Source organism: Adiantum capillus-veneris, chromosome 12 (genome assembly GCF_014529385.1).
Source record: "Adiantum capillus-veneris isolate H3 chromosome 12, ASM1452938v2, whole genome shotgun sequence".
Lineage (NCBI taxonomy): Eukaryota > Viridiplantae > Streptophyta > Polypodiopsida > Polypodiales > Pteridaceae > Adiantum > Adiantum capillus-veneris.
Genome location: NC_140942.1, coordinates 133833822 through 133857167, shown reverse-complemented (window position 1 = coordinate 133857167; position 23346 = coordinate 133833822). Strand labels below are relative to the sequence as shown.

The 23346-nt window shown below is 48.6% G+C and overlaps 1 pseudogene across 1 annotated transcript in view; it reads right to left on the bottom strand.

Annotated features, from left to right (window-relative positions):
• The window catches only part of LOC147446531 (glutamate receptor 3.3-like), a 67602-nt pseudogene that overhangs the window by 2354 nt on the left and 41902 nt on the right, over positions 1-23346 (bottom strand). The window lies entirely within an intron of this gene.

Sequence of the window (23346 nt, the reverse complement as noted above, 5' to 3'; positions counted from 1 at the left end):
AATCGATAGCGCTCGCTGCTGCTGTTCGAAACCCCCCCTTGCTGCGCCATCGCTGCCCCCCCCCCCCCCCCCCCCCCCCCGCGCAGCCTCCCGCCCCCGCTGTCCCTGCTCGCCCGTTTGCTGCCCACCCCGCTATCCCTGCTCGCGCTGCCCGCCCACTGCCCCTGCTCACCCGCCCGCTGCCTGCAGCTCCCGCCTGCACACACACACACACACCCGCCTGCCGCCGCCTTTACACCCCCCCCCCCCCCCCCGCTTTCCTGGTTCCCCCGAGGTTTTTCTGCACTTTGGATTGAGCTGCATTGACCTCCTTGGGTAGTGATAGGCGCACCTTTTTGCAGTTTCTCCCCGCCGTCAGTTCTTCCGACACAGCAGTAGACACAGATGGAGGCTCCAGCTCCGTCACAGAGGGACTCGTCCGAAGCCCCCTCACCGGACCCCGCTGAGCCCACCATTCGACTCGCTCTTTCGCCGACAGAGCAAGCGAGCTAGCCGCAGAGGTAGAGCGATTGCAGGCGACTTCGGTCATCTGCAAGATACTCGGCACTCGACCTAGCAGAGGAGAGTTGCGTGACCTTCTCCAGGCCCGCCTTCTCGCAGAGGTGGGCAGGATCTTGGACATACAGATACTCGGACGCGGTTACTACCAGATCGAGTTTGAGACTTCCAAGATGGCGTCCAAGGTCATCGCCATGAGTCCACTGACCATCCGAGCAGCACGTGCCCACTTTCGATAGTGGAGACATGGTTTCGACCCTGCTTCGGATGTTCTAGTAGAGGAGGCAGACATCTCCATCTCTGTTTGCTTTCCGGGTTTGCGGAGGGAGTACTTACCATTTCTGTCCAGGATAGGCTCAGCTATTGGGACTGTCCTGGAGACACCTCGCACGGCAGCCTCAGTAGCTGCCAAGGCGGCTGGCATTCCCTCAGTTCGCGTTTTGGTCAGAGACACTCACACGCTCCCAAAGGTTATCCTTCTGCCTCGGGTGAGTGCGGGTTTGTCCAGACAGAGGGTGGAGTATTCGGGCCTCCCGAACCAGTGCTTCATTTGTCGACAGATGGGCCATCTAGCGAAGACTTGTCCACGGAGGAGGCCTCGACCTACACCACAGCCTCAGTCCCAACCTACAAGGGCTGGCCAGCAGACACAACCAAAGACACAGCGCACACAGGCAGAGCCACCCTCTGAGCCTAGGGCTCCAGTGGAGGAGGGATGGCAGCAGGTCCATAGTAGACGTCGCCAGGGGCCACAGCGTCAGACTGGCACTCAGAGTGGTCCTCAGGCACCTACTCAGCAGCAGTGGGTTCCCACGGGGACCCGTTTTGGTCCTCTAGAGCAGGATGAGGTCCCTGCCCCAGCCCCTTCCCCAGCTTCACCCTCGAGAGCCCCTCCCCCCCAGAGTTCCCTCCATCTTCCTCATCCTTCCCCCCACCTCCTGCTCCTGCCGCCTCTTTCCCCCCCCCCTACCCTCCCCCCCCCCCCCCCCCCCCCCCCCCCCCCCCCCCCCCCCCCCCCCCCCCCCCCCCCCCCCCCTACTTCAGTTCCACATTCGACCCAGAGGGCAGGGCCTTCTCCTGTGGCTAGGAGATCTCTTGGCAGCCCCTTTGCCGCGAGTCGCTTAGTGAGAGAGGGACAGCCTTTCCTGCGGCCCCCTCTGCAGGTACAGACATCTTCCCTTGCAGCTATCCCTCGTGGTCTGAGGAGCATTGACATCAGGCGCCGATGGGACTTCTTCGACTACGGCTTTACTCATTTTCTCAACGACCCCTCAGCAGACCATGAGGCAGCCTGCTTCAGGATCCATGTTCTGTTCCTTGCCGCTAGGGGGACAGAGGCCTTGGATTCAGCAGTTGGCTTCTCCTTCCCCCTCTGCAGCAGAGACCAGACAGAGTGGACTCTCGACTCAATGTTGGGATGGTTGCACACACAGGTACTAGAGTTCTCTCACCACATGGGGGAACTAGGAGTTACAGATTTGCTCCAGACTTTGTGGCCATTGGCCAAGTTTGCGGTGACACCTCCAGACTCAGCAGGATGTAGACACATTGTGGTTTACTTCTTTGCCGATACACAGTGCTTGCCATGCTATGTATACATTCATGAGGACTCCTGGACAGAGGAGGTTGCTTTACGTACGGCTCGCTCTGCTTGGGCTTGGGCCAGGCACTCGTTGCAGTCACGTCTATCTAGAGGACGCTCGGATGCGGATTACTCCCCATCCAAGCCAGCCTTGAAGATAGCCCGTCTACCTGCTGCGGCAGCATCTGTTCTCTCTCGCTCTCCATGAGGATCGTCTCATGGAACGTGCAGGGACTAGGTGTGCCCCAGTTTCAACGCCAACGGGGCCGACTGCGTCAAGAGCTTCAGCGCTGTCTTATGGGAGGAGAGATTGGTCTCTTTATGCTTCAGGAGCACCATCTGTGTGTGAGCCACATCAGACGTGGTCAGCTCTTGCGTGGACGATATGATACTTTTTGGTGAGCTGCTTTTGGACCTAGAGGCATCCAAGGTGGGGTATGTATGACTATTGCGAACTCTTCGCAGCAGGCCATAGTGGGTAGAGGGATCATTGTGCCAGGCAAGGCTCAGTGGCTTACTATGTAGGTTCAGGGTGGCCTAGTGGGTTTCCTAAACATCTATACGCCCAATGTGGCGAGTGCTCGTGCAGCGTTTTGGTCACAGATAGCTGAGTCTCTGCCGCAGGCAGAGCATTGGTGCATAGGGGGGGACTTCAACATGCTGGAGGACCCTTCTGACAGGATTGGTGATAGCCATGCTACTATGCATGGAGTTGAGTTGGCAGCTTGGGAGAGGCTTTGTTTGACTTTGAGGGTCTCGGATGCTTGGCAGCACTCTGGTTTTGTGAGGCCCCCAGACAGCCTGGCCTTCTCTCGATCGGACCGCAGAGTGGGAGGAGTGAATCTATCGCGGATAGATCGCTTCTACACTAGTGACCACTTCAGTGACTTGGGAGGGATAGTGGGCATCCTGGCAAGGACCTCCTTCTCGGACCATGCACCAATGATCCTCACAGTAGCAGACAGGCAGAGGAGTGGGAGCACGATGCTTCGCATCCCAGAGAGGGTCTTGTTGGACTCAGCACTCAGAGAGAGGGTAGAGGCTCTCTGGACAGAGGGCTTGGACAGGCAGGACTCTCCTGCTGACAGAGTGGTCGCAGGCCTAGCACAAATTAGTCGTCTTTTTCTCCAGGAGTCTTTGGCTCGCCGGGCTGCAGCGAGAGGAGGAGCAGCGTCTCAAACGTGGCATTGCTTCGTTGCAGAGGATGCAAGAGCAGCATCCAGACGGTCCCTGGTTGGAGGAGAAGTTACAGCAGGCTCTACAGGAGCTTGCTAGCACAGAGGAGAGGCGACATGAGTTTGCTTTCCACCGACAGGTATCTCAGTGGACCCAGGTGGGCGACAGAGTGACTGGTGCTTTCTTTGAGGCAGTGGGACCTCGGCATTCGCATGCCAAGGTCAGTCAGTTGAGGAGGCCCGATGGGTCAGTTGCTTCTGAGCCCGAGGATATGCGTGCAGTTGCTACTGACTTTTACTGTGAGTTACTGTCTGCAGAGTCCCAATCAGCGCGTCAGGATGCATGCAGGGAGCAGGTTTGGGCACAGATGCCTTGTCTTGTGACTGAGGAGATGCGTCAGAGGCTTGAGCTGCCACTTCAGCTTAAGGAGCTGCACACGGCTCTTAGGGCCCTCCCCCGTGATAGTTGTCCAGGTGAGGATGGGCTGACTCCCAGTTTTTTCTTGGGTACTGGGACCTGCTTGGCCCAGATCTCTACAGTGCTTTTCAGTACATTTTGCACACAGGAGTGATGCCTGACAGCATGAGCGAGGGCCTGATCTACCTCATTCCCAAGGAGGGTGGCTCCTTGGATGAGATTCGACAGTGGCGCCCCACCACCATTCTCAACTCAGCCTACAAAATTCTTGCCAAGGCTCTAAGTTTGAGGATTCAGCCACTTCTAGAGAGTTTGATACATGGGACTCAAACAAGTTTTGTCAAGGAACGCAGTATCCTTGACAACATCTTTACCTTTTGGGAGGCCTCTGCCCTGGCACGGCTCCGTGGTGAGGACCTCGTGATCCTTCTTCTCGATTTGAGAAGGCATACGACAGAGTTGACTGGGACTTTCTAAAGGGCACTCTACGCAGGATGGGCTTCTCAGATGCTTGGATCAAAGGGGTGTCAGCTTTGTACAGGCAGCCTCATAGTCAAGTATTCTTGGTAGGAGGGAGAGGTGATCGCTTCATGCTTACACGCTCGGTCAGACAGGGCTGTCCTCTTGCCCCTCTCCTCTTTCTTTTCTATGCGGAGGCGATGAGCAGGTTTTTGGTGTTGCAGAAGGTTGGTCTACGTGGCTTAGCACTCCCTATTCGGGGAGATGAGCTACTGGACACTGAGTTTGCCAACGACTCAGCGTTGTACTTAGATGGCCAGGAGGCCAACCTCCACAGGTGTGAGCAGGCTCTAGAGACCTTCTATTGTGCATCGGACACACTGATCAACTAGAGAAAGATAGTGGCTTTCTCGGTTGGTAGTGCTCCTGTGCCAGATTGGATGCCAGGAGAGGGTTTCAGGTGGATCCCCCCAAGGACTGCAGTTCGGTACTTGGGCTATCAGGTTGGTTTGGACTTGTCTCCCGTGCAGCAGATTGCTCCCCTTCTCTTGTCTATCAGGAGAAAGTTGTTACACTGGAGCTCAACACGACTTTCTTTGGCTAGCAGAGTAGTAGTTGCCAACCAGGTGTTGTTGGCGACTATGTGGTACATCACTTCCTGCTGGATCTTCTCGAGTTCTTGTATCAGCCAGGTAGAGAGACTGATCAGGAACTTCCTTTGGTTAGGACATGACACTCAGATAGACCGAGCCAAGGTGGCTTGGTAGGTCATCACTCTTCCTTGTTCACAGGGAGGGCTTGGGATCATTGATCCAGCACAGCACAGCAGAGCAGAGCCCTTCTTGGGAAGTCCATCGTCAGAGGACTTCTTCCAGGTGAGGAGCCCTGGAAGGAGTTCTTGCTACAGTGGCTACGTGCTAGGGTGCCTCAGGCAGGAGGCCCTTGGCAGCCTTCGACCATATGGATCTTTACAGAGATGCGCAGAGTTGGTCTGAGCAGGAGACTGGAGGACCGCTTCGCTGTGAGTCTTCTTCGATCTTGGAAGCATTTGCGGCGTGGCCTGGAGCAGAGACAGCCTACGTGCACGGAGGAGCGCCTATGGCAGCCCCTCGTCTAGAACTCCATAGTTAGCACTCAGAGAGGCCACTTGGTTGGTAGTCGGCCTCATGTTTCCTGGGGCCCCATGGCAGCAGGTCCAGCGCGCTCTTTAGGTGACTGGCTAGAGTTCACAGGTTTGTCAGAGGAGGTCCAGGGCCTTCAGTTACAAGGCATGAGAGGGGTGCAGAGCATGTGCCAGGACATCACAGAGTCAGTTCCAGCTGAGTGGCTCACGCCCCTCGAGCCAGTAGCACCCCGGTGGATGGGAGCCTTCACACGACTGGAGGTTCTCATCTCAATCAGGGCCTGCTCAGAGACTGTCCCAGCTCTTTTCTTCGAGCTTCAAGGTGGGGGACGCCTTCAGCGAGTTGCAGTGGAGGCCCCGCAGGTAGCAAAGTGGTGTTTTCAAAGGATCCTAGTAGTGGGCATCTGTGGAAGGACCATTGTCATAGACCCCGACCTAGCAGCTCTTGAGACTGGACACTAGAGGTTGTGGGCTTGGGAGTGTTGTCCACTGGCACGAGTACAATGGGATCCTGGTGAGTGGCTATGGAGGGATCCCTTCTCTTCTGCAGACCACCCAAGAGTCCCGTTCTTTCAGTACACTGTTCGACTGGGACGTCATGTACTAGCAGCACAGAGAGAGGCCCGCCCCGCTGCAGCACCTCATTGGCAGGAGGAGGGGCTCACAGCTAAGTTCTTGACAGTTTTTTGAGAGAGGTTGTGGGACGCCAGATAGCCGAGGCGAGTCACCTTGTTTCAGTGGCTGGTCGCACACAAAGCTACAGTAGTCGGGAGCTGGCTAGTGCATAGTGGTCTCTCGGCCGCATTTGCAGCTTGTGACCACCTTGTGGAGAGTCAGTGTCACTGTCTTTGGGACTGTCCCTCGGCCCAACAGGTGTGGCTACGAGTTCTTCGACTCATGCTTGCTCTCTCCACGGCTCGACAGTACACTAGGGGAGCAGCAGCTTGGTCCACCCTCTCAGGCCCGGCACTTCAGTTTGAGCTATCTTCCACCAGCAGGATGATAGTGATGCAGGAGGGGCGACCTACACTCCAACCTGCTACAGAGCTTACTCCACAGGAGTGGTGCAGTGAGAGAGAGGAGTGTTGGGAGCTCATTAGTGGCCTGGCACTCTGGTTCATCTGGCGGGCCCGCTGCTTCCGCATCTTTGAGGCTCGCCCCATGCCACCAGCAAAGACTGTTCGTGACTTCTGGCTAGAGCTGATCCACACTCTCAGAGGACAGTTCGAGGGACTACACGACAGCTCTGACCGCATGCGGGAGCGCAGAGAGGCTTTCCTACGACTCTGGTGTCCTGGGCCTTTCTACACCATGGTCCAGGGTGTACTCCAATGGCACTACCGACCACCTGTGTGGCTTTTCCCTCCCCCCATTTCTTGATTTAGCCCCATTGTACATATGCTGGTTTTTTCATCGGGAGAGTCTCCCACCATGGTTGTTGTAGCCCTCTCTTGAAGAGGTGGTTGTAGCCCTATGGGCAGTTTTAATAACTAATAGAAGGACCTTTTTCTCGGAAAAAAAAAGGTACACCTTGCCATAATTGCCTGCAACATATATAGCAAAACACTCCAAAGATGGAGTCACATGGAAAGAGACACAGGAATCTACTATCCAAGACTGAGATAGGCCATCATTAGCACTAAGTAATGCATCAATGACATCTTTCTTCGAGATAAGCATGTCTTCTGCATCAGCTATCACCAAATCTGAGGGGCATGAAGCCGCAACCAAGATTTCCTCAACGTCTGACAGCTCCTCAATGACCACACTAGAGGATACATTTGCATTCTCAACATCCTTGGAGGAATCACGTGTTGATTTTTTCCCTTTCTTCTCATCTCTCTTCTTCTTATCTTGCGTTTCCTTCTTCCTTTCCTGCTTTTTCTTGAAATACCTGCAATCGGGTTTCTTGTGACCCTTTCTGCCACATTGATAACTAGTGGCATCCGTATCTTTGTCTTGCTCTTACTTCTATTTTGAGTCCTGTTGCCTGCATCACGCTCTTGATTTCTACCTCTTGCATGGTAGGCAAAACTGCCACCTTCCCCACTAGACTTGCGTCTAATCTCTTCATTGAGAATAGACCCTCTCACACCATCATATGTGAGGGTGGGACTGTTACTCAAAGAGACAACCAATGTTTCCGAAGTATCTGGCAATGTCATAAGCAAGAAAATAGCTTTCCACTGTCCTGCAACTGACTCAACACACTTGTAAAAAAATGCTCAGAAAAGCTGACTTCGAGTCATCAAGCTGCATGTTCACCAACTTTCGCATCAAATGCACCTGGTTCACAGACGTGGTGTTTTCATAATTGGACTTTAGCTTTTGACATATTGCATAAGCAGAGTCCAAACGCTTGATGTCCGTCAAAATGTCATCATTGATAGCCATTTTCATGTAGGCCATAGCCTTCTTATTTAACCTAGCCCACTCTTCATCAGACAAACCTGGTGGCTTATTCTGTTCCAATGAATCTTCACAATCCTTTAAGAAAAAGATACCTTGCATGCGCTCTTGCCAAAGATCGAATCCTTGACCATCGAACCGTTTGATTTCCATCAAACTTTTAGTGTCAGACGCGGAAGAGGAAGAAGCCATCTTAATTCAACCACAAGTGTATATACAAGAGAGATGCAATAGGCTGAAACTTTCAGCAAATAGTAGCAACCACAAGACTTTGCATACAAAGAGCCACAGTTTCTTTACATGAAACAGTCCCATTCTGAAATTTCAGCTGAAATGTGCAATTTCAAGCACTTGTACTCAGCTTTTCACTCAATTTGTCACGACAAACATCAATACATGTGATCCACAAATTTGGTACACTTGCATATTGCTGTTTTGACCTGTAATAACCTGTAAATCACCTGTTTTGACCTAAAAATAGCCTGTTTTGGCAGTTTCGATGACCTTTTCGACTCCGGAAGCAAGGGGCTTCGTGATGGAAGCGAAGTTGATCGCGGGAGAGTAATTTTAACTTGCTGTTCAGCAGACTGCACAGGGCTGTTTTGAAACCTTGATACTAATTGAAAGCGCGAAGCAGAGGGTACCAGTAGGTGCACGTTGCGATGTAGTGCACAAGAAGCAGGAGGCATAGTGCAGCAGAGAAGAAGCGCTAGCAATCGAAAGCAGAGAGAGAGAGAGAGAGAGAGAGAGAGAGAGAGAGAGAGAGAGCTCATACGTTTTTGGGGAAAACTCAGTGAGTTTTGGGTTTTCCACTTTTATTATAAGTGACTTTAAAAAAATGTATCCACGTTCAATGTGAACCTAGACAAAGTATAAAAATGTACAAAAAGGGGTTATTTAGACCTGTAACCCAACAAGCATGAGAGAGAGGGAGAAGAGTTTTCCCCACCAGGAGGTTTTTCTGACCCTCCCCCTTTCCCATCTACGCCAAGGATTGTACCAAATCCGATGGACGCTTTGATGATGGACTTGATGTCACAACAAGAAGCGAATCGTGTTGCCTTGGAGCGCAAGCGCGAAGAAAGAAAGGCAATCTTGGATCACGAGCGCGAAGAAAGAAAGGCAATCTTGGATCGCGAGCGCAAAGAAAGAAAAGCGGAATTGGATCGCGAAAGCGAAGAGAAAAGAGTGGCCTTGGAGTTAGAGCGTGACGCGCTGCAAGACCAACACATGCAAGAGTTGGTCCTACAAGTACTCACCTTGAAAGTCGAGCCGGCCAAAGAGGTTGGTGGTTCATCCAGTGGCGCAAGCCGAGATTCGGACTCCAACAACCCCGTCACCAAGAAGTTGACGTTCAGTAAGTATGACGGTAAGATGGATGCTACTATTATTCATTCTTGGTTGCATCAATTTAAGGTGCTTTTGGAGTTGCTTTATTTTGAAACCTATATTTAAAAATATGGCAGATTTTGATTTTCATCTTTTGGGGCTCTGCTTTTAGCACCCTTGTAAATCTTTATAAGCGTGGGTAAGGCTCCCAACTCTACGAAGCATCTCGACGCAGAGTCTGAGAGTGAGACCTTCCCACTCCCTTGTACTTTGAGCACAGATTTAATACAAAAAGAAATACCGAAAGGGGCGCCCGTCTTTGGGGCCAATAGCTCTAGGCACGGAACTCCGTCGGGCCGTGTCGAATAGATTGTGAACTATGAACTGTTTTGAAGTGAATCTCTGTTGTGTCGTGGTAAATTCTTTACTTGGAGTGTCCAAGTTTGTTACATCACGTTTACCGTCGCGTTCTAGTTTAACATAGCTTGACTGGCACAGACATCTACGCATAGCCGATACACTTTTACTTCGGAGACTGATTCTATCTACATAGATGGTATATACAGATACTTATGCACAGAGGATCTGGGGAGACCTCTAGAGGAGCTCACTTATATATTGACAAAGACACTATAGGATGCAACAGTAGAGACATACTCACACACTGAGCCTGGGTAGTGACGATGTTCTAGGAGCGGGGAGCATACCTGAGAATAGCTGGTATGATGAGGAGTGCAGAGAGACGAGAGCCCGACTTCAGAGGGAGGTACTTCTAGAAGTCATCACTCACGGGCAGTGTTGCTAATTGGACTATTTTCTAATTTTTCATGATTAATTTCTTTCTCTAGGATATTTTATTGTGTACACTAAGAACTGTTAAAAGATTGTAGCTACAGGAAGTGCCATCAAGAACGGACAACTCTGATGTGTCATTTGATGGGTGACGGTAAACATCGCGAAGGAGTTTCTGTAAGTTCGGTGGAAAGGGCCGGGTTACTAGTGCCCCTGATGCGTCACATGATGGGTGACAGGTGCATCAGAAAGGGGGCATTCTGTAGGCTAAGGAGGAAATCCGAACTGAGTAAGAAAATACGCGTAAGAACGCAAGCACAAGAATAAAGATGGGTTCAATGAAGCTTTTTACGAAAAGCAGGAATATTCGCGTGAGGGCAGATGCTTTCCCGCGAGGAGTCTGTGTCTGCATTGCATCTGTGTCCGTGTTCTGCACCCGGGGACGCTTGGAATGTGTTCATGTAGCATTGTTTTCACTAACTGAGTGAGTTTTTAAAGTTTAAACAAGTTCACACCTTATTTTATAAAGTGCCGGTCATTTTTTAGTGACCAGCCCTTCTAAAAATAACATAAAGCATTGCTCTTCCACAAAAAAAAGCCTACGTTAAAAACTCTCGCTAATAAGCTACGCAAGGCTGTACGGACAGCAGCGTTCTCTCTCTCTCCTCTCTCTAGGGCGCCGGTTCTTGCTTTTTGGGGTCGCTATTCCCGCCGGGTGCCAAGGCCTATAAAAGAGGCAGGTAGCGTTCAGTTTTCAAGGAGGGATCGCAACAACCCAGAAGTGCAAGCGCTGGAGAATCTGGTAGCAAGTGCCGGCGACGGATTTCGCGAGAGTTCGTGTGCCGACGGAGTGCGGAAGTCGCTTTCTCGAGCGAGGAGCAACAGGTATAATTTGTCGATTACACATCGCGAGTATTGCTTTGTGTGGTTGTTTTTGCAGGAATCCTCCCTCACGGGAAGTACGACCTTTGCGTCTAAGTCCCTCTCGGGAAGTACGGCTTCGCGCCTAAGTCCCTTACGGGAAAGTACGGCCTTGTGCCTAAGCCCTTTACGGGAAAGAACGACCTTTGGGTCAAAGATTACAGAACGGAGGGGTTTCCTCGGGTTCTCGTGCTTGTATACGAATTCTCCCTGAATAAAGAATACTCTTGACGGGGGGGGACCAGCCCATCTTCTGGTCCCCAATACTGTGTCGATCTTCTCCCTTCTCTCACATTTGCAAAGTATTTTATTTTTCAGATTTCTAAGTGCTCGTGTACGCTCCCATTTTGTGACAGTGGTATCAGAGCTCGGACTCCTCTCTTTCTCTGCAAAGAAGGACGATTCCAGGAAGAACGGGAAGAACCATGTCGAGCCAAGGGAGAAGCGTTGAAGAGGAGCTTCAACAAGTGCGAGCTCAGCTTGCGGATTTGCAACAAATCTTACTATTGCCAGATGTCCAAAAGCTCTTGGGCGGAATGAAGAGAACAAATGGAACCGATGCAGGCGGGCATCCAGACCACACTGTTGGTGTGAGACCACAAGAAGAAAGAGAAGAAGAACGTGCCGAGGTGCACAAAGGATCGTCGGATCGGAATGAACGGCCTACTCCAAGGAAAGGCCAAAAGCACTCTCTTTGCTAGACGAGAGCAAGGACATCTCTATTTCATCTCCATCTAACTCCCCTGATTATACTTCTACTTCTCAATCTTCTCGCCAGAAGAAGGAAGCCGCTACTACTACTACCCTACATCAACCTAAAGATAAGCCTCGATTCAAGAAGCATGGTCGCAAGTCTCAACATCGCATGAGAGTCTTCAAATCGGGCGACAAGGACATCAAGTTCGAAAACTACAACGGACGGAGAGATATATCCAAAGCACTGTTCTTCATCAGACAGTTTGAAGTCGCCTTTACCCATGGGCACTTCACAGAAAGATCCAAATTGCGCCATGTGGGGATGCACCTCAAGGAAACGGCCAGTAATTGGTGGTTAGCCAAGATTCTGGAAGGTTCTCAGGCCAGAACTTGGGAGAGATTCAAATCTGAATTTTATGAACAGTTTCTTCCGCCTGACTTCGAGCAGGACATACGGAAGGAATGGGACTGGCTCGCCCAGAAGGAACATGAGAGAGTAACAACCTATGTGGACAAGTATTGGTCGGTTCTTCTGAAGGTCACTCCCTTCATGAAGATTGCCGACGAGGAAAAGAAACGAAAGTTCGAAGCGGGTCTCCGACCGCAGCTTCGAAAGAGTATGAAAGTGTATCCGCATGACACTCTTCAAAGGATGATGGAGTCAACAATCATTGCTAAGGATTTGCACTCAACTGGGACGCCCAGAAAAATGCAGCATAGCACCTATCGTGCGAGACAAAGAGGGGTCTACGATGACCAAGGGAGCCAAGGAAGAAAACGTCCTCCATCTAGGGACCATGATCATTCTAAGAAGCCAGAAGGCAGTGGCAAGCGAACTAAGTATCTCTCTCCTACTCAACTCCAAACCTTCAGAGAGGAAGGAAGATGCTTCTACTCTGGAGAGAAAGGACATATGAAGCCGGACTACCCTCTAAAGCAGCAACGGCAAGAACAAGCCTCTACGAGGCAAGATAAAGCAAGGAAGGAACCCGCTCCACCAAGCTCGAACTCAATTTCCGATGTTCAAAGAAACATAGAAACGGAGAAAGGGAAGCGTCAGCTTCTGAAGGGCTAGGGGTCTCTAAACAACCAGCGAGTACTGATTCTTTATGATCCAGGATCCACGGATAACTTCATCTCCCTGGATACTGCGGAACGTTTGTGCCTCACACCGGCTCAGCTTGGCACACTAGTTACATCCGGATCGGCATTCGAGGGGTTGACAACCAATGCAACTCCCGTGCAAGGACAGCTCAATCTTCGGATTGGCGAGTACAAGGACCGCGAATCATTTTTGATGGCACCCATCGAGGGATGTGATATCATCTTGGGTATGCCATGGCACTTCCACATGACACCTGTCCCCGATTATGTGGAAAAGACCCTCACTTTTGATCATGGGGGTAAGAAAATAAAGATTCATGCTGATGTAGGAGATTGGCAGTTCCCAATTGTAAGTCATATCTCCATAAAGAAAGAAATGAAGAAGTGTGTTTCTGCTTACTTGCTTTTTGCACGTGAGAAGGATAAAACTAGTGGGGATTCACTCTCTAGTCTGGAAATTAAGCGTTTTCAATTTATTGAAAAGTACAAAGATTGTTTCACGGAAACACTCCCTGATGAACTACCTCCAGTACGCCCGGAAGATCACCCCATAGATCTTATACCGGGTAGCTCGCCTCCCAATCAACCCCCTTATCGGGTGAGTCTTGCTCAGCAAGAGAAATTTTCAAGCAAGTCAACGAGCTTCTAGAGAAAGGGTTAGTACGGCCAAGTGCTTCACCCTACTGCTCTCCAGTTCTACTGGTGCAGAAGAAAGATGGCATGTTTCGAATGTGCATAGACTATAGGTCTTTAAACAAGATCACGATCAAGAATCGCTTTCCGATTCCCCGGATTGATGATATACTTGATAAGTTGCAAGGTGCAAGTGTCTTTAGTCGCATAGACTTAAAGAGTGGGTATCATCAGATACGGATCGCCCCTGAGGATGTCCATAAGACTGCTTTCCGCACAACCTTTGGACTATATGAATTTTTGGTAATGCCTTTCGGCTTGACCAATGCTCCTGCGACATTCAATCGCATGATGGACCGCATTTTCAGCCCGTATCGAGCTTTTACGAAAGTATTCTTTGATGACATACTCATCTTCTCTAAGTCACAAGAGGAACATCGGAAGCACTTGGACCTAGTGTTTCAAGAATTGCGAAAGCATGAGTTGCTTGTGAATGCAAAGAAGAGCGAATTCTTTCTCTCAAAGATACACTATCTCGGCCATATAGTCTCTCACAATCAAGTGAGTATGGATCCTGCCAAGATCCGAGTGGTAGAAGATTGGCCTATTCCCACTACGGTACATGATGTGCGTAGCTTCCTGGGATTATGTTCGTATTATCGAAGGTTTGTCCGAGGATTTGCCCATGTAGCAGGACCACTTCATGATTTGACAAAGAAGAAGAATCCTTTCAGATGGGGATCGAGACAACAAGGAGCTTTTGATCGGCTCAAGTACTTGCTAAGCCATGGACCTATTTTGATAGTGCCTGACTTAAGGAAACCATTTGAGGTTCACTGCGATGCGTCAGGCGATTGCATCGGAGCAGTGTTAAACCAAGAAGGCCATGCAGTGGCCTACGAAAGCAGACGGCTCAAGGATGCAGAGTTGCATGCATCAATCTACGAAAAGGAACTCACGGCTGTGATTCACGCCTTATCCAACTGAAAGCACTATCTTCTAGGAGCGGATTTTGTGATCAAGACTGATCACCAGAGTTAGCGGTATTTTCTTACGCAAAGGAAACTGTCTAAGAAGCAGATGAGATGGGTAAACTTTTTGTCTATGTTTCACTTCCAGATCCTTCACACGGCTGGGAGTAAGAATGTGGTCGCGGACGCATTGTCTAGGCGGCCAAGGGGAGCGCTACCACTTCGGTGTATCACCAAGAATTAGAAGCACTACCGAATTTGTATCCGAATGATCCAGACTTCTCCACTGTTTGGGGAAAGCTACATCGTGGAGAGAATGAGTTTCCCTATTCCATTCGGGACGGTTATCTCTACCACCAACAGGCCATATGTGTGGCAGAACCATTAAGAAAGAAGATCATGGATGAAGCACACGCTTTGCCTTATGCGGGTCATCGGGGTATTCTCCCTACGACCTTAGCAATGGAAAGATATTTCTTTTGGCCTAGCCTTAAAGCAGACATTGATAAGTATGTCAGGGAATGCTTGGTTTGCCAAAAAGTGAAGTATGATCGGCATAAGACGCCTGGGTTGCTACAACCATTGCCTGTGCCTAATGAACCTTGGGAAAGTATTCCCATGGACTTCATCATGGACCTCCCTAGAACTCAGACTGGAAATGACGCGATTTGGACCATTGTGGACAGGTTTAGCAAGCAAGCACACTTTATACCAGTCAAGAAAACGATCAAAGCAGATCATATGGCTAAGGTCTTGCTAGCACAGATCTTTAAGCATCATGGAATGCCTAAGTTTATTGTGAGTGATCGAGATCCTCGCATGACAAGAAATTTTTGGCGTGCCTTGATGGATAATCTTGGTACAAAGTTGAATTTTTCATCTGCCTACCATCCTCAAATGGACGGGCAAAGTGAGATAGCCAACTCCACAGTATTGGATATGTTAAAAGCTTATGTGTCAGACAGGCAATCTAACTGGGAGAAATATTTGCCCCTTGTCGAGTATGCATATAACAATACCATACACTCATCGACGGGGAAAGCACCTTTTGAGATTCTCTATGGTAAGCCTTTGCTTCCACCGATCCTTTTAACTAAGGATAAGATCTTTGCAACAAATGAATTTGTCCGGGATTTGGACACAGCTTACGGGCAAGTTAGGAGAGCTATTCTACGCTTTCAGGAAAAACATAAGAAAGCTGCAGACAAGCACAAGAGGAATCTAGACTTAACAGTCGGACAGTTAGTCTTACTCAAGTTTGAGAAGGCAAGACTTAAGAAACAAGCGTCTCATAAGGGGAAGGTGGTAAAACTTTCTACCCGTTATTATGGGCCGTTTAAGATCACTGAGCAAGTGAATGATGTCACCTTTCGATTAGAGCTACCGCCTAATTGGAGGATTCATAATGCTTTCCATGTCAGTTTACTCCGGTCGTACGTAGAACCGCCTCCGAGTCAGCCTAGTGCTGAGGAACCTCCTGAGGTTGAGGAAACAGAAGAAATACTCCAACCGGAGCAGATAGTAAGTCATCAGGAGCGGCCCCTCAAGTCCGGAAAAATAACACGGAAGTATTTGGTTAAGTTTAAGAACTATTCGAATCTAGATGCTCAGTGGATGACGCAGGAGGAATTAGCAGCTTATCCCGAGATACTGGAGGTATATGTTCAAGCACTACAGTTGAGGTCAACTGTTTAAAAGCCAGAGGGATGTTGCTAATTGGACTATTTTCTAATTTTTAATGATTAATTTCTTTCTCTAGGATATTTTATTGTATACACTAAGAACTGTTAAAAGATTGTAGCTACAGGAAGTGCCATCAAGAACGGACAACTCTGATGTGTCATTTGATGGGTGACGGTAAACATCGCGAAGGAGTTTCCGTAAGTTCGGTGGAAAGGGCCGGGTTACTAGTGCCCCTGATGCGTCACATGATGGGTGACGGGTGCATCAGAAAGGGGACATTCCATAGGCTAAGGAGGAAATCCGAACTGAGTAAGAAAATACGCGTAAGAACGCAAGCACAAGAATAAAGATGGATTCAATGAAGCTTTTTACAAAAAGCAGGAACATTCGCGGGAGGACAGATGCTTTCCCGCGAGGAGTCTGTGTCTGCATTGCATCTGTGCCCGTGTTCTGCACCCGGGGACGCCTGGAATGTGTTCGTGTAGCATTGTTTTCACTAACTGAGTGAGTTTTTAAAGTTTAAACAAGTTCACACCTTATTTTATAAAGTGGCCGGTCATTTTTAAGTGACCAGCCCTTATAAAAATAACATAAAGCATTGCTCTTCCACAAAAAAAAGCCTACATGAAAAACTCTCGCTAATAAGCTACGCAAGGCTGTACGGACAGCAGCATTCTCTCTCTCTCCTCTCTCTAGGGCGCCGGTTCTTGCTTTTTGGGGTCGCTATTCCCGCCGGGTGCCAAGGCCTATAAAAGAGGCAGGTAGCGTTCAGTTTTAAAGGAGGGATCGCAACAACCCAGAAGTGCAAGCGCTGGAGAATCTGGTAGCAAGTGACGGATTTCGTGAGAGTTTGTGTGCCGACGGAGTGCGGAAGTCGCTTTTTCGAGCGAGGAGCAACATGTATAATTTGTCGATTACACATCGCGAGTATTGCTTTGTGTGGTTGTTTTTGCAGGAATCCTCCCTCACGGGAAGTACGACCTTTGCGTCTAAGTCCCTCTCGGGAAGTACGGCTTCGCGCCTAAGTCCCTTACGGGAAAGTACGGCCTTGTGCCTAAGCCCTTTACGGGAAAGAACGACCTTCGGGTCAAAGATTACAGAACGGAGGGGTTTCCTCGGGTTCTCGTGCTTGTATACGAATTCTCCCTGAATAAAGAATACTCTTGACGGGGGGGACCAGCCCATCTTCTGGTCTTCAATACTGTGTCGATCTTCTCCCTTCTCTCACATTTGCAAAGTATTTTATTTTTCAGATTTCTAAGTGCTCGTGTACGCTCCCGTTTTGTGACAGGCAGTCACAGAATGCTTCTCCGTGCTTGGTGCGATGGAAGAAGAGGGCATTTCTAGCTCGAATAGAGCAGGATCTATACTAGCTTTTTTGAGCCAAGACTCAGGCGAGGCATGGGCATTCTCCCCCACCAGTCATCACCTCTACGAAGGTATGCGGTAAGTATACATCATCTCTATACACAGTCTCAGGTATAAGTATGTCAGACTTTGTGAAGAATTAATTTTGTCACGTGACACATCCCAACCCTATGTGTCCCTGGACAAGCTACACCATAGCAAGGTTTCCGTCAAGTCCAGTCAAGTTAGATTAAAAGTGATATGGCACTTTTGTGAATCTATTCGTAGACCGTGCATGCCCAGTCACTCAGTATAGATGCATATCCTCTGGTTGCACATTGCATAAGCATAAGCATTTCCATCAGAGTCAGTTTGGGGATTTTTCAAGTGACTTTATCCCATTTTTTCCTATTTTTGACAATTTTCACTTATTTATTAAGTGACTTTTGTGGGGTACTCAGTAGGGAAAATTGGGTGAGTTAATATATAAGCAAACCCAAGTTAGCACAAATTGGCAGATGAGCAAAGGCACAGCAGGCTTCCTCAAGCAACTGGTGTCTCTCCCTCTCTAAACAAGACCCTCCCCAAACCCTTGGCGAGGCCACTCCACCCAGAGCTAGCGTTTTCACCACCGCTTGCATCTCCATCCCTTGGCGCTTTCTAGAACCAAGCCATCGCCATCCAAGTCCCCACTTGTCCTGGCGTTTTTACCATCCTCTGGCAGCAGCTCCAACAGTTTACTAACGCTAGCATTCCCTTGCAGTTCTTCAGCAATTTCAGCATCAAAACACAGCAAGGATTCAGCCCTTCAGCCTGCAGAAAAACCAACGTTTTATCATCAGTTTCAGCCCTTGGAAAACGCAGCAGATCCTCAGCGTTTTCAGCCAGCAACAGCCCTTCAAAAACGCAGCCTTACCCTAGATCCCAGCGTTTTCTTTCAGCCTTAAACCATCAGCAGAAACAGGGATTTTCAGCCACGAGATCAGCCCCAAGATCGCTCGATTCTAAGCCCCTTAAGCCCTTGTGGACAGCAAATACAAGAAGACCCAAATCAGCCATAAAGTCATCACCGTCGTCGTCATCGGCATAGTCCAAATTGCATCAGTCCATTGCATTCGCATTGTACACCTTTGTGCAATCAAAGTTAGACCACTCTCGCCGACGAGAGTGGGGCCTTCGGAGGAGGGTTTTACAACCTCTCGGGTGTCGTATCTCTTCTCTCTCCTCTCAGTCTCATTCACTTGCACGCACAATATCCACTCAGTTTGTTCGTGATCATAGCACTCTCCATAAAGACGGAAGGCTCTCTCCTTCCTAAGAACTAAAAGGCACCTTGAGCAATAAAGATCACTAATCTTGAGAAAATACAACATTCATTCCGCTGCACCTTACATTGGTATCAAAGCTTTGGAAGTGTTTTGCATTACTCAACGAAATAACCACAAGAACCACAAGAATTTTTTTGCTTGTTGCAGTCACACGAACCCAAGTTTACTTGGGCGTGGCGATTCCTAATCGTGTTTTGTTGAAGAGTGACAGGAATCCCAAGAAATAAGGGCTTGTCCAACCTCCCCTTGTGTCTCTTTTCACTCATTGAGAGCGGATCGTGCACTTAGCGGCCGGCCAATCGACGTGAGGTGGGAAAAAGCAACCTTGGTGTGAGCGCAAGGCCACCAAGGGGTGCGCCCGCAAAAAGGAGTAGAACTCGGGTGAACAGAAGATCCTTCTCCAACACGATTTGCAAGCGAAAGAACACCTCAAGGACCTCAAGATCCTCAAGAACCCAAGATTCTCACGAATCAAGGACCTCAAGAACCTAAGTTCCTCGCGAGCTTAAGACCCCAAGATTATAGTGCATGGTCGTCACCCGCAGCGGAATGGATACTTCGCATGCAGGTGATGAGCATGAGAGAGGCGACGAAGACTCGTCCCCACCCGGAGATGATTTCTTCAACCCTCCCCCTTCGCCATATACACCACCAAGTGCACGAAACCCTATGGAGACAGTGGTCACGCAGATGATGGCCATGATGGATAGACAAGAAGCAAATCGCCTTGCTCAGGACCATGAGCGCCTTGCTCTTGCCGCAAAATAAGAAGAAAATCGCCTTGCTCAGGAACGTGAGCGCCTTGCTCTTGCCGCAAAACAAGAAGAAAATCGACTTGCTTTCAAACGCGAGCGCGATGAACGAGAAGCTCAAAGGGAGATTCTCCATCAAGAATTTATTTCCCACATGCTAGCTTCGAAGACCGAACCACCCAAAGATCGTGGGAGTTCCTCTAGTGGTGCAAGGCACGATGCGGATTCCAACAACCCAGTCACCGAAAAGTTGACTTTCAATATGTATGATGGTAAGATGGATGCTATGATGATTCATTCTTGGTTGCATCAATTTAATGCTTATTTTGCGACAACTAAGAAAATAGGAAATAGCAAAGTTTTGACGGCAGCTATGTACCTTGCCGGTGATGCCATCAATTGGTACCATGCATGGCAAGAGGCACAGCTAGCCGCACACCTAGAGGCAGCCGACGATTTCACGCCCCTCTTTTAGTTGGGCTGATTTCCAAGACAAGCTCAAGGCGCGGTTTATACCACCTCAGTACCTCGCACGATTGAAAGAGGATTGGCGTAATCTCAAGCAACATGGTATGCCAGTCATGTCTTTTTCTAACCATGTTTTGCAACTAGGCACTCAATTACGCAAGTCGGATGATGAGCGCAAAGAGGCTTTTCTCTTTGGGTTAGACGAATACATCAGGTTTGATGTTGAAATCTTTGACCCCACGGATCTCAACAAGGCGGTAGCAATCGCTCTCGCCCAAGAGATGAAGCACAACAAGGGAAAGCCTAAGGAGAACTAGTCTTCTCAAGGGACATCTCAGAATTCTCAGAACACACAGAATGGTAAGAACAGTAAGAATGGTAATTCTTCTAGCCCTTCTTCCTCTAATTCCTTGGAAAAGAACTCTAACAATGAATCTAAGGGTAAAGCTAAAGCACCTGCAAAACCTAAGCTCACCCCTGATGAAAAAGCTTCACAAGGAATTATAGGAGGATACATCACGGCTGAAGAACAAGTGATTTATGCTAAAGAAGGTAGATGTTTTCAATGTCATGTCAAGGGTCACATTAAGAAGGCCTGTCCTAAGACAGTCCCACCTAAAGAACCAAAGGCACCCACAACTACCACAAACTCTGTCACAACACAACCTACATCTACTCATGACTCTGACACACACATTGATGAATCTCTCATGAAGTGTTATGGTCATGTAAAAGGACAGCGTTTTATCATATTGTTTGACCCAGGCAGTATGCATGATGTGATTAGTCCCCCTCTTGTTGAGAGAGCCCGCCTAGAGGTTAGTCAGAAATCTCCTCTCGAGGTTTCTGGCTTCGCTCCTGGTATGGACTCTCATCACGAAGGAGTGCCTTGATGTGATGTTTACAGATTAACAAGCTTCTTTTCATAGGAAATCTCTCGTGTCTCCTCTCTCAGGATGTAATATGATTTTAGGCATGAAATGGTTTCGTGAACTGAACCCTCTCGTTGATTGGGAGGCTCTCACTCTCATTTTGCATTCCCCCTCATCATTCGTGCTAAGGAGGGCTTGCATTCTTTGCCGCTCATCTCACATGTGCTAGTAAAGCGTGAATTACGAAGAGGAGCACAAGCGGCATTCATCTATGCTGCCCTAGTTTCCCAGAGCATTCAGGCTCCAGGTAAGTATTTGGAGTTGTTTACGAAATTTAAACATCTCTTTTTGCAGGATGATCTTCCAGCTCGTCTCCCACCGGAGCGGCCGGAGGACCATCGCATCGAGCTTATGGAGGGAGCGCACCCTGTCAGTAAGGCTCCCTACCGTTTGAACAAGTCACAGGAGGAAGAGTTAGAGCGACAACTCACGGAGTTGGTGGCTAGAGGATTCATACGTCCTAGTGTAAGTCCTTTTGCTGCTCCTATTTTGTTCGTTCGCAAGAAGGATGGTTCGTCTCGTTTGTGTGTTGATTACAGGGCATTAAACAAGATGACCGTCAAGAACAAGTTTCCGATGCCTCGCATTGAGTATATCTTAGGCTCAATGGGGCAAAGATTTTCAGCAAGGTCGATCTCAAAAGTGGATACCATCAGGTACGGGTATTCAAAGGCGACATTTTCAAGACCGCCTTTCGCACCGAGCGAGGGCAATGGGAGTATATTGTTATGCCTTTTGGATTGACAAGAGCCGTGGGTACGTTCAATCGTCTCATGGTAGGTCGTTTCGGCGATATGGTAGGTGTATGTGTGTTCATCTTTGTAGATGATATTCTCATTTTTTCTGCATCGTGGGAGCAACATAAATTAGACGTTGAAAGGGTCCTAACTCGGTTGGATGAGTGTCAGTTGTACATTGCAGCTAAGAAGTCGGAATTTTTTCTTACTAAAGTCACTTATCTGGGTTATATCATTTCTACAGAAGGCGTCAAGCTAGACCCCGCGAAGGTGGAACAGGTTCGTAATTGGGATTTGCCCAAAACTGCATACGATGTGTGTTCTTTTCTTGGTTTATGTCAAGCATATAGTTCGCACATAGAGAATTTTGCACGCATTGCTGCACCTATGACTAATGTTTTGAAAGGGGTAAAGACTCGTCGTCAGCGCGTAGACTTGTCCGAGGCAGCCATTGAGGCTTTCGTAGCTCTCAAGGTTGCGGTGAGACAGAAGCACCGTGTCTTATCCTTGCCTCTTGGGATGACCCCTTTGAGGTATGGACGGATGCGAGCAATGTCGCCATAGGCGCTGTGCTCCAGCAGCATGGTCGCCCAGTAGCTTTCCTTAGCCGGAAGCTCAATAGTGCGAAAAAGAATTATTCAGTTTATGATAAAGAACTTTTGTCTGTCATTCACTCTCTTAAGCATTGGAAGCATTTTTTGTATGGTAGAGAGTTTACAGTGCGCACAGATCATCAAGCCCTCAAGTGGCTCCAGTCTATGCCTAGTGCACATTGGAGTGATCGCCAAGCGCGGTGGTCACAATTTTTTGAGCAATTTAGCGGTTTGATTGAGTATGTGCCTGGAAAAGCTAACCCTGTTGCAGATGTGTTGAGTCGCAAAGGACAAATTTTGGCTCTTGAATCAAGAACCACATTTTCTATACAGGGTGAGTCTTTTGACAGCATGAAGAATCAGTATGCAGATTCGGAGTTTGGTAAGTATTGGTTGCAGGCTCTTGCTTCCCAAGGGCCCAGCAACTATCTCATTCGTGATGGATTGTTATTTTTCGTCAGCGTCTATGTGTGTTGCCCTCTCTCAGGCCAACCATATTGCATGATGCACATGATTCTCTCACGGGTGGACACAGGGGAATGAACACCACATTGGAAAAGATTGAACGTTTTTTTTATTGGCCTAAAATGCAGAAAGACGTGTTTCGTTATGTCACACAGTGCACCATATGTCAAAAAGTAAAAGCTCCTCGGGGTAAGCAGCAAGGCCTCTTGCTTCCGCTGCCTATTCCCGAGGGACCTTTTCAGGATATCTCTATGGATTTTGTGACTAACTTACCACCAAGTCTGTATTCAAGGAACACTCAATGTTTAACAATTGTTGATCGTTTCAGCAAATTTTCCATGTTGATTCCTTGTAAGGCCACAGTTACTGCACAAGATGTTGCACGATTGTTCATAAAGCATTGGTACCCCCTCTATGGTTTGCCAAAGTCCATTGTTTCAGATAGGGATGTTAAGTTTACGTCCAACTTTTGGTGTGCACTCTTTCAAAAAATTTGGCACAAAATTGAATTTTTCATCCGCTTTTCATCCACAGTCAGATGGTCAAACGGAAATTTATAATCAGTTGGCTTTTGATGTGTTGAAGTCTTATGTTCATGATCAGCAGTCTCAATGGGAGCTCTATCTCCCATTGGTTCAGGCTATTCTCAATGATTCCTTCTCTTCTGCTATTGGTCGAACTCCGTATGAGGCAGCTTTTGGCCGCCGATTCCAGTCAACACTGTTGACTCGATCGGTCAGTCAAATGCCTGATGCCAATGCTGAGAGTCAGTCATTGGATGAGATTTCAGAGAGTGTGAAGCTTCGGCTAAGCAAGGCCCAAAAATCTTATTCTCGACAGGCTAACAAGCATCGTCAGGAGGTCTTGATCAAGGAAGGAGATTGGGTGTATCTACGAATCATGAAACAGCGTCTTAAGCAAGTTGGAAAGA